Below are 8,878 nucleotides of genomic sequence, written 5' to 3' on the forward strand. Positions count from 1 at the left end.
AAGATGAGAGCAGAACTCAATAAAATTGAAAACAATGGGGAAATTTAACAAAAGTTATTATTTTAAGAAACTAATGAAATTAATAAACTCTAGCAAGATTAATCAAGAAAGAAACAAAGAAAGCAAAAAATACTTAGACTATCTCAAGAACCCTTTAATAGTAAAGAAAACTGAATTCATAATCAAAGACCTTCCCAAAAAAGTCCACTTTCAGATTATATCTCTGGTGAAATATTTAAGTTTTATTAAACTCTTCCAGAAAACAGAGTAGGAAGGGATGCATCACAGCTCCTTTTATGAGGGTAGACTGGGTAGACCCCCATACCAAAATCTAAAAAGGATATTACAAAAAAATTAAATTTATAGACCAACCTCTCTCATGAATATTAATACAAAGTCTCCAAAAAATTATCAAATAGAATTTAGCTATGTGACCATATAAAAAGCATAATGCATCATGAGCAAATGAGGTTTGTCTCAGGAATGCAGAAATTCAATTAAAGTAATTAAAAATTAATTAAGATTATTCACCATATATGAGAATACAAAAGAATACCCTTAACAGTTGCAGTGGAAAAGAATGTAACAAAATTCAATGTCTATTTATGAAAAACATCTTAGCAAACCTGAAATATGTGAAAACTTCCTCTAGCCTGATAAATCTACAAAGAAACCAACAACTAATGTCATATTTGATGACATACTGCTTTCCCCTAAGATAAAGAACAAAGCAAGAACTATCTATTCTCCCCACTAATCTTCAACATTGTACTCTGGAGGTTCTAACCAATGCAATAGGGCAAGATACAAAAATAAAAGGCTCATATACAGAAAAAGAAGTTTTTCGGTATACAGAAAAAGAACTTGTTAAACTGTCATTGTTTGCAGATAACATCACTGTCTATATAAATAATACTAAGGAATTTATAAAAATAAACTATTAGATTTCATAAGCTAATTGAGCAAAGTTGTATCATACAAGGTCAATATACATAAATCAGTTGCTTGTTGCTAGACTAGCAACAACATCTGGAAAATTCAATACCACTTACAATAGCATCAAAGAAGATAAATAATCAGGAGTACATATATCAAAAAGATATGCAAGTTCCCAGCCTGCTTTGCTTTACCGAATGAATGAAACTGATGGTTCAATGAACAGTTCTGTGGTCACATGAGGTGCATACAGATAGCTATAGTGTAACAAGTTACACTCTTTTGTGCTCAAAACAACAAAAAAAGTCTGTGTTAACTGTAAAACATTGAATGAAACTATTTTACCTGAACTAGATTTTATCTGAAAGTGGGTAGAATATTTGCTATGCTGTAACTTGTATATTCTGGTATTTGAGGTGAGATGGCTGCTCTTTTATTAATAAGACAAGAATTGTGTCTCAACAGAAACTAAATGAGTATCATTGTATATAAACTGTGACTAAAATTGGTATTTGTTTGACAGGTCTTATTTCACATTTGTATTAATAATTGTCAAAAGGTACTTTTTTAAAAGCTTATGTAAATTTTTTTTAACTTCTATGCAGTAAGAATAAAATTTCTCCTAATTAAAAAAAAATAATTGAAGATGAGAAAAAAAATATCCAAGTTTCTACACTGACAACTACAATATAAGGCCACAAGAAATTAAAGAAGGTCTAAATTAAAGTACAGACATATCATGTTCATGAATTGGAAGACCCAAAAGTGTTAGGATTTCCTTTCCTTCTAAATTTATCAGTAGATTCAACACAATCCCAATTATACTATTAGAAGGACTTTTGCATAAATTGACAAGTTGATTCTAAACTTCATATGAAAATGCAAAGGACTTAGAGTAGTCAAAATAATCTTGAAAAGAGAAGAACAAAGTTGGAGAAGTTACATACTTGGTTTCAAGACTTACTCTAAAGTAATATTAACCAAGTCAATTTGATATTAGAATGAAGATACAGATAAATAGAACAGATTTCAGAAATGATCCACACAGTGATTGACCAAGGAACTAATGTAATACAATAAGACTAGATCATCTTTTCAATAAATCCAGTAAAAACTGGATATCAATCTGGAAAAAAAATTCTTGACCTTTACATTATATACAAGAATTAATTCACAATGGATCAAAGACCTAAATCTGAAAGTTAATACTATAAAATTCTGGAAAAAGTATAAGAGAAATTCTTCACCACTTTGAAAGTATGCAGAGATTTCTCAGTACACAAAAAAAGTACTAACCATAAAAGAACAAAAAAGATCAATTATAAAAATATATTTGAGGAAGGACCTGTATCCCAGGATATGTAATGACCTCTTGCAATTTAGTAACAGAAAAAAACAACTAGATTTTAAAATTCTGTAAAAGACTCACAAGGGAAGATATATGAATGGGAAATACTCATGTGAAAAGATGTTCAACATCATTAATCAGGAAAATGCCAACTAAAACTACAATGAGACACCAGAACACACTCCATCGAGTGACTAAAATTGGAGACTGATCATATGAGGTGTTACCAAGAATGTGGAGCAATCACACTTTTATACATTTCTGGTGGGAGTCTAAAATGGTGCAATCACTTTGAAAAGTAGTCTAGAAGTCTCTTATAAAGCTAAATACACAGTTATCATATGTCCCAACAATTTTATACCTCAGTATTTACGCAAGAGAAATGAAAATACATGATTACCAAAGTATTGAAAAGTTCATAGCAGGTTTACTCATAATAGCCAAACACTAGGAAAAAAACTACAAATATCTATCAACAGGTGAAGGGATCAACTAACTGTGACATATGCCTACAATGTATTAGTAATACTGACACACATAATGTTCAAAAACGTTATGCTGTGCCAAAGAAGCCAGACCCAAGAGTACATCGCATGACTCCATTCATATGAAACTTGAGAAAAGGAAATCTAATCCAGAGTGGCACAACCTAACAGTGCTTGCTTTGACTAGAGATAGTAACTGACTAGGAAGGTGGAGAAGGGAGTATTTTTTGATGATGAAAATGCTGCATATCTTGATAAGTGTATCTATACAGAGGTGGATACATTTGTCAAAACTTATCACAATGTACACTGAAAATGGATGGCTTTTATTATATATACATTATACCTCAACAAAGTTGATCTGTAAACATGCTGAGTAAAAGAAGCTGACACAACGTTAAGTACATACCACATTATTCCATTTATAAAAAGTTCTAGAACTGATAAAACTAATCTAAAGTGCTAGAAATCCAATCAGTGGTATCTGGTGTAGGGGTAAGGAGAAATTAATTGGAAAGGGGCATTTGGGAAGGTTCTGGAGTGACAAAATGTTCTAACCTTGACTTGGTGACAATCATACAATATATACATTTGCCAAAATCCATTAAATGAACCCTTAATGTGGCATTTCATATAGATTATACTTGAGAGAAAGATGATTTTTAAAAAACCCTTAGGAACTACTGTTCCCATGCACAAAAAAGAAAAAAGAAAAAAAAGATTCAAATAAAGAATAACAGAAATGAAAGAAGAGATATGACAACTGATACCACAGAAATACCAAGAATCACAAGAGGCTACTATGAACAATTCAACTCCAAAAAGTTGGATAATCTAAAGAAATGAATAAATTCCTAGAAACATACAATTTAACAAGACTAAATTATGAAGAAATAGAAAATCTGAACAGACCAAATAATGAATAAAGAGATTGAATCAGTAATTAAAACCTCTCAAGAAAGAAAATCCCTAGACCAGATGGTTTCACCGGTTAGTTCTACCAAACATTTAAAGAAGAATTAATGGCAATCCTTCTCAAACTTTTCCCCAAAATTGAAGAAGACAGAACACTCTTAAAATCATTTTACACAGCCAACATTACCATGATACCAGAGCTACATAAAGACACTACAAAAATAAACTATAAGCCAATATTCTTGATGAATATAGATGCAAAAATTCTGGATAAAATGCTAGTAAACCCAATTTACCAGAACATTAAGAGGATCACGCAGTATGATCAAGTGGAATCTATCCTTGGGAATGCAGTGATAATTCAATATATACTAATCAATAAATGTGATATACCACATTAATGGAACAAAATATACAAATCACATGATCATCTCAATAGATGAAAAGCATTTGACAAATTCACCATCCTTTCATGATTAAAGACTCAACAAATTGAGTATACAAGGAATGTACCTCAACATAATAGAGGCCATATATGACAAACACAAAACTAACATCATACTCAATTGTAAAATTGAACGTTTTTCCTCTAAGATAAGGAACAAGACAAGTATGGTAACTCTTGCTATTTGTATTCAACATAATACTGGACGGTCTAGAGAAATTAGGCAAGAAAAAGAATTGAAAGATACCCAAATCAGAAAGGAAGAAATGAAACTGTCACTATTTTCAGAGAGCATGATATTGTATAGAGAAAACTCTAAAGACTCAACCAAAAACTGTTAGAACTAATTAACAAATTCAGTAAAGTTGCAGGAGAAAAAATCAATATACAAAAATCAGTTGTGTTTATATGCATTAACAATGAACTATCTGAAGAAGAAATTAACAAAACAATCCCATAGCACCCAAGAGAATAAAATACCTAGGAATAAATTCAACCAAGGAGGTGTAAGCCCTATATGCTGAAAACTATGACACTGATGAAAGAAATTGAAGACATAAACAAATGGAAAGATACTCTGTACTCATACTTTGAAGAGTTAATATTTTAAAAATGTCCATATTACCCAAACTCATCTATAGATTCAATGTAATCTCTATCAAAATTCCAATTGCATTTTTAAAGAAACAGACAAATAATCCTAAAATTCATATGTAACCTCAAAAGATCCTAAATAGCTAAAGCAATCCTGAGAAAGAAGAATGAAGCTGGGGCCATTACATTTCCTGATTTCAAAATACAAGGTTATAATAATCAAAACAATATGCCACAGGCATAAAAAATAGACACATAGACCAATGGAACAGAATTGAGAGCCCAGAAATAAACCTCCACATATACTTAGTCAACTGATATTTGATAAGGTAGCCAAGAATACTCAATGGGAAAACTGTATATTCACATTTAAAAGGATGAAATTTGACCTCTAACTTACACCACTCACAAAAATTAACTCTAAATGGATTAAAGATTTAAATGTAATACATAAAACCATAAAACTGCTAAAGAAAACAGGGGAAAAGCTCCCTGACATTGGCCTTCACATACTTTCTTAGACATGACATTAAAATAACAGTCAACACAAACAAAAATAAAAACTTTCTGCATATCAAAAGAACCAACAAAATAAAAGGGCAACCTATATAATGGGAGAAAAACACCTGCAAACAACATAGACAATAAGGCGTTAACCCCAAAATATACAAGGAAGTTGTACAATTCAATAGCAAAACAGAACAAATAACCCAACTGCAAAATGGACAAACAAACTGAATAGACATTTTGCAAAGAAGACATACAAATGGCCAACAGGTGCATAGAAAGGTACTCAACTAATTATCAGGGAAATGCAAACCAAAATGATAATGATATGTTACCTCATACCCATTAGAATGACTATTATCAAGAAGTGAACAGATAAACGATAACAAGGCTGTGGAGAAAAGGGAACCCTTATGTATTGTTGGTGGGAATGTAAAGTGGTGCAGCCACAGTGGAAAACAATATGGAAGTCCCTCAAGAAATTAAAAATATAACTACCAAATGATCCAGCAATCCTACTTCTGGGTATATAATTGAAGGAGATTAATTCACTATCATGAAAAGATATCTGCACCCCCTTGTTCACTGCAGCATTTTTTATAATAGCTAAGACATGAAACAACCTAAGTATCCATCAATAATGAATGGCTAAAGGATATATATATATATATACACACACACACATACATATATCGTGTTTCTCCGAAAATAAGACCTAGCCAGACCATCAGCTCTAATGCGTCTTTTGGAGCAAAATTTAATATGACCCGATATTATAAGACCAGATCTTATATTAATTTTTGCTCCAAAAGACGCATTAGAGCTAATGGTCCGGCTAGGTCTTATTTTCGGGGAAACATGGTATATATACGTGTATATATATATATGTATGTATATATATATATGTGTGTATATATATATATATATATATATATTCATCCATAAAAAGAAGGAAATCCTGCCATATGACAGAACATGAATGGACCTTGAGGTCATCATGCTGAGTGATATATACAAAGACAACTACTGTATGGTCTTAATTATACTGTAAGATCTCACTTATATGTGGCATCTTTAAACAAATTCATAGAAACAGAGAGTAAAATCCTGCTTTCCAGGGTCTGGGGAGTCCACGAAATGGGAAGATATTGGTAAAATTCTATAAACTTCCAGTTATAAGATGAATAAGTTCTGGGGATATAACGCACAGCAGAGTGACCAGAGTTAACAATACCGTACCACACACTTGAAATTGAAGACACTACTGTCTTAAATGTTCTCAACACACACGCACACAAAAGATAATTACATGAGGTGACGGAGATATTAACTAACCTTATTGTGGTAATGATTTCACAATCTATACATGTATCTTAGACACTGTTATGTGTTTATTGTATCTCAGTAAAGCCGGAAAAAATCAGATGGACAAAAATGAAATAAAATACATAGGGAAAAAGTGTATAGGGGAAGAAGGAAAGAAGTCGGCAGAGAACTATAATATCAAGCTATAACTAAGCAGCTCTCACAGTGGCAGTATATTTGGGAGTCAGGGGCATGGTGATTGAGTCAGAGAAAGCTGTCTTGTCTCAGCCTGTCACCTACTGACTGAGTGTCTACAGTATTCTCTCTAAGCCTTAATTTCTTCATCTATGAAATCTAAATAAATTCTTTAAAGATTTTTAAAAAATGCACCCCAATTCTGTATCACAGCAAGTGGTATCTAATAGCCAATCAAAAATAATAGCTATTGCTCATAGGTTTCTTGGCCTCCGGGTTTCTAACTTTTGAAATTTACTATGGGTGCATTATCCAAATGAAAACTACACTTTCACAGAAAATACCATATCAACTTCCAAACCTGAAATCCCACCAGGACCTTCTTATATTTCCAACTACCCTGCAGGTCTTCTAACGACCTACCTCATTCTCTTCCTCTTGGAGTTGTCACACTGCACAATGACCCCATATTTTTCTCCCGAGTGGAATGCCATCACCACCTAGCCCCACCCTCCCTATTTCAAATCTGATTCAAATATTACCTTCTCTAAGAAGCCCTCTGTGATCTCTTCCTCACTGAAAAGTGATTTCTTTCTCTTCCAAAGCCAGAGCTCAAATATCACATTCTTTGCAAAGTCTTATGATACCACTTCCAGGGATGGCTAAACACTTTAGACACACCTGTTTCTCAGTTCGTAAAAAATTTTAGATTTTTTAGTGGAAAACAGTATAGAGGTTCCTCAAACAGTTTATTAGATTTTTATAAGCATATTTATCACTAGGTAACTCTAAATAACAACGCATCTTTCTTATATCTTCTTAGTCTACTGACATGGGGAGCAAAAACTTAGAAAAATTAGAATAGACCTAATATAAATTTCCAAAACGTAAAGGAATACTTGAAACTGATTAATTTTTACAACTATTAATCACTTCTTGGCCTTTCAGCTAAGATCAAGAGCAGTAATTTTTACAACTATTTACAATGCTGTCTTGTGTCACCTGATTTTGAAAATCCCTTGTTAATTTTCAACTACTGGAGGGAACATAGAACATATTCTATTGAAAATTTCATTGCAACTATGAATTTACAATAGATGTGTCAGTCAATTTGTTCAACCAGTGAAAGAGGTAACAATGCGATAACGCAAGATAAAAAAAATATATAGACCAAAGAATACAAAGAAAATTTTCTGAATTTTTTATCTTATCCTATGAAAAATACTACAGAATTTCTTCTTTACTATCTTTCTTCTAAATGGCATAATTTCTCCTTTGACATTTATCAAGAAAAATCAGTAACAAGAACTCATTTTTCTGTACTTGTCAGCTACTACCTATGCAGTTCCATTAGGAATGGTCATTAGCTGCCAATCTCGGCATTATTACCACAAGGACTCTATAAACCCTGTCTCATTGGTCAGTCTTAAAAAATGGCACAGCTGCAAAACAATGTCAGTTATGATTCAGCCCTAATTTTCCCTGTCAACAGCCTCGTTCAACTTCCCAGATATTCCTACTTGTTGCCAAGTCCATTTTGTAAACTAAATCTGCCTTTTGAAAATCACCATATGAATATGTCAACAGGTCATGAAATATTTTCATTACAAATCTTAAAGAAAAATTTAGCTCTAAAGGAACCATTTGGAAAACGTCTATTTCATTAAGTGCAAGTGTGAAATCTTGATGGAAAACATTTATTTTGGCAACTTGCTCTTCTGTTGGTGGCCCCAAAGTATCCTGACCAGACTATCTTTGTGGGAGGTGAAACTGGGTGATTCTAGAGCAAATGAAAAATTCCTTACTAGGAGTTCCTTGGACCATGAGTGTTGGGGAAAGACTGGGAAAATCCAAAGTGCAAATGCCAGGCATAAAAACTTGCTCTAAAATCTCCTATATCATTAGGATCATTTCTCAATTATCCATATTAAGAAAAAAGTAGTTGTATGGACCAAATACAGTAGATAATCCCCAAGTTATGCATGTTTGACTTTGGTACAAATGTACACGTGTATAAACACACACACACACACACACACACACTTCCCTTACTCATTTTCTGTGCCTGGGAAGACTTGCCACTGCCATGTGCCTGACAAGAACCATTCATCCTGTATGACCAGATACAAATATCACTTCCTCTCTGAA

This window comes from Rhinolophus hipposideros (genome assembly GCF_964194185.1).
Source record: "Rhinolophus hipposideros genome assembly, chromosome: 11".
Classification (NCBI taxonomy): Eukaryota; Metazoa; Chordata; class Mammalia; order Chiroptera; family Rhinolophidae; genus Rhinolophus; species Rhinolophus hipposideros.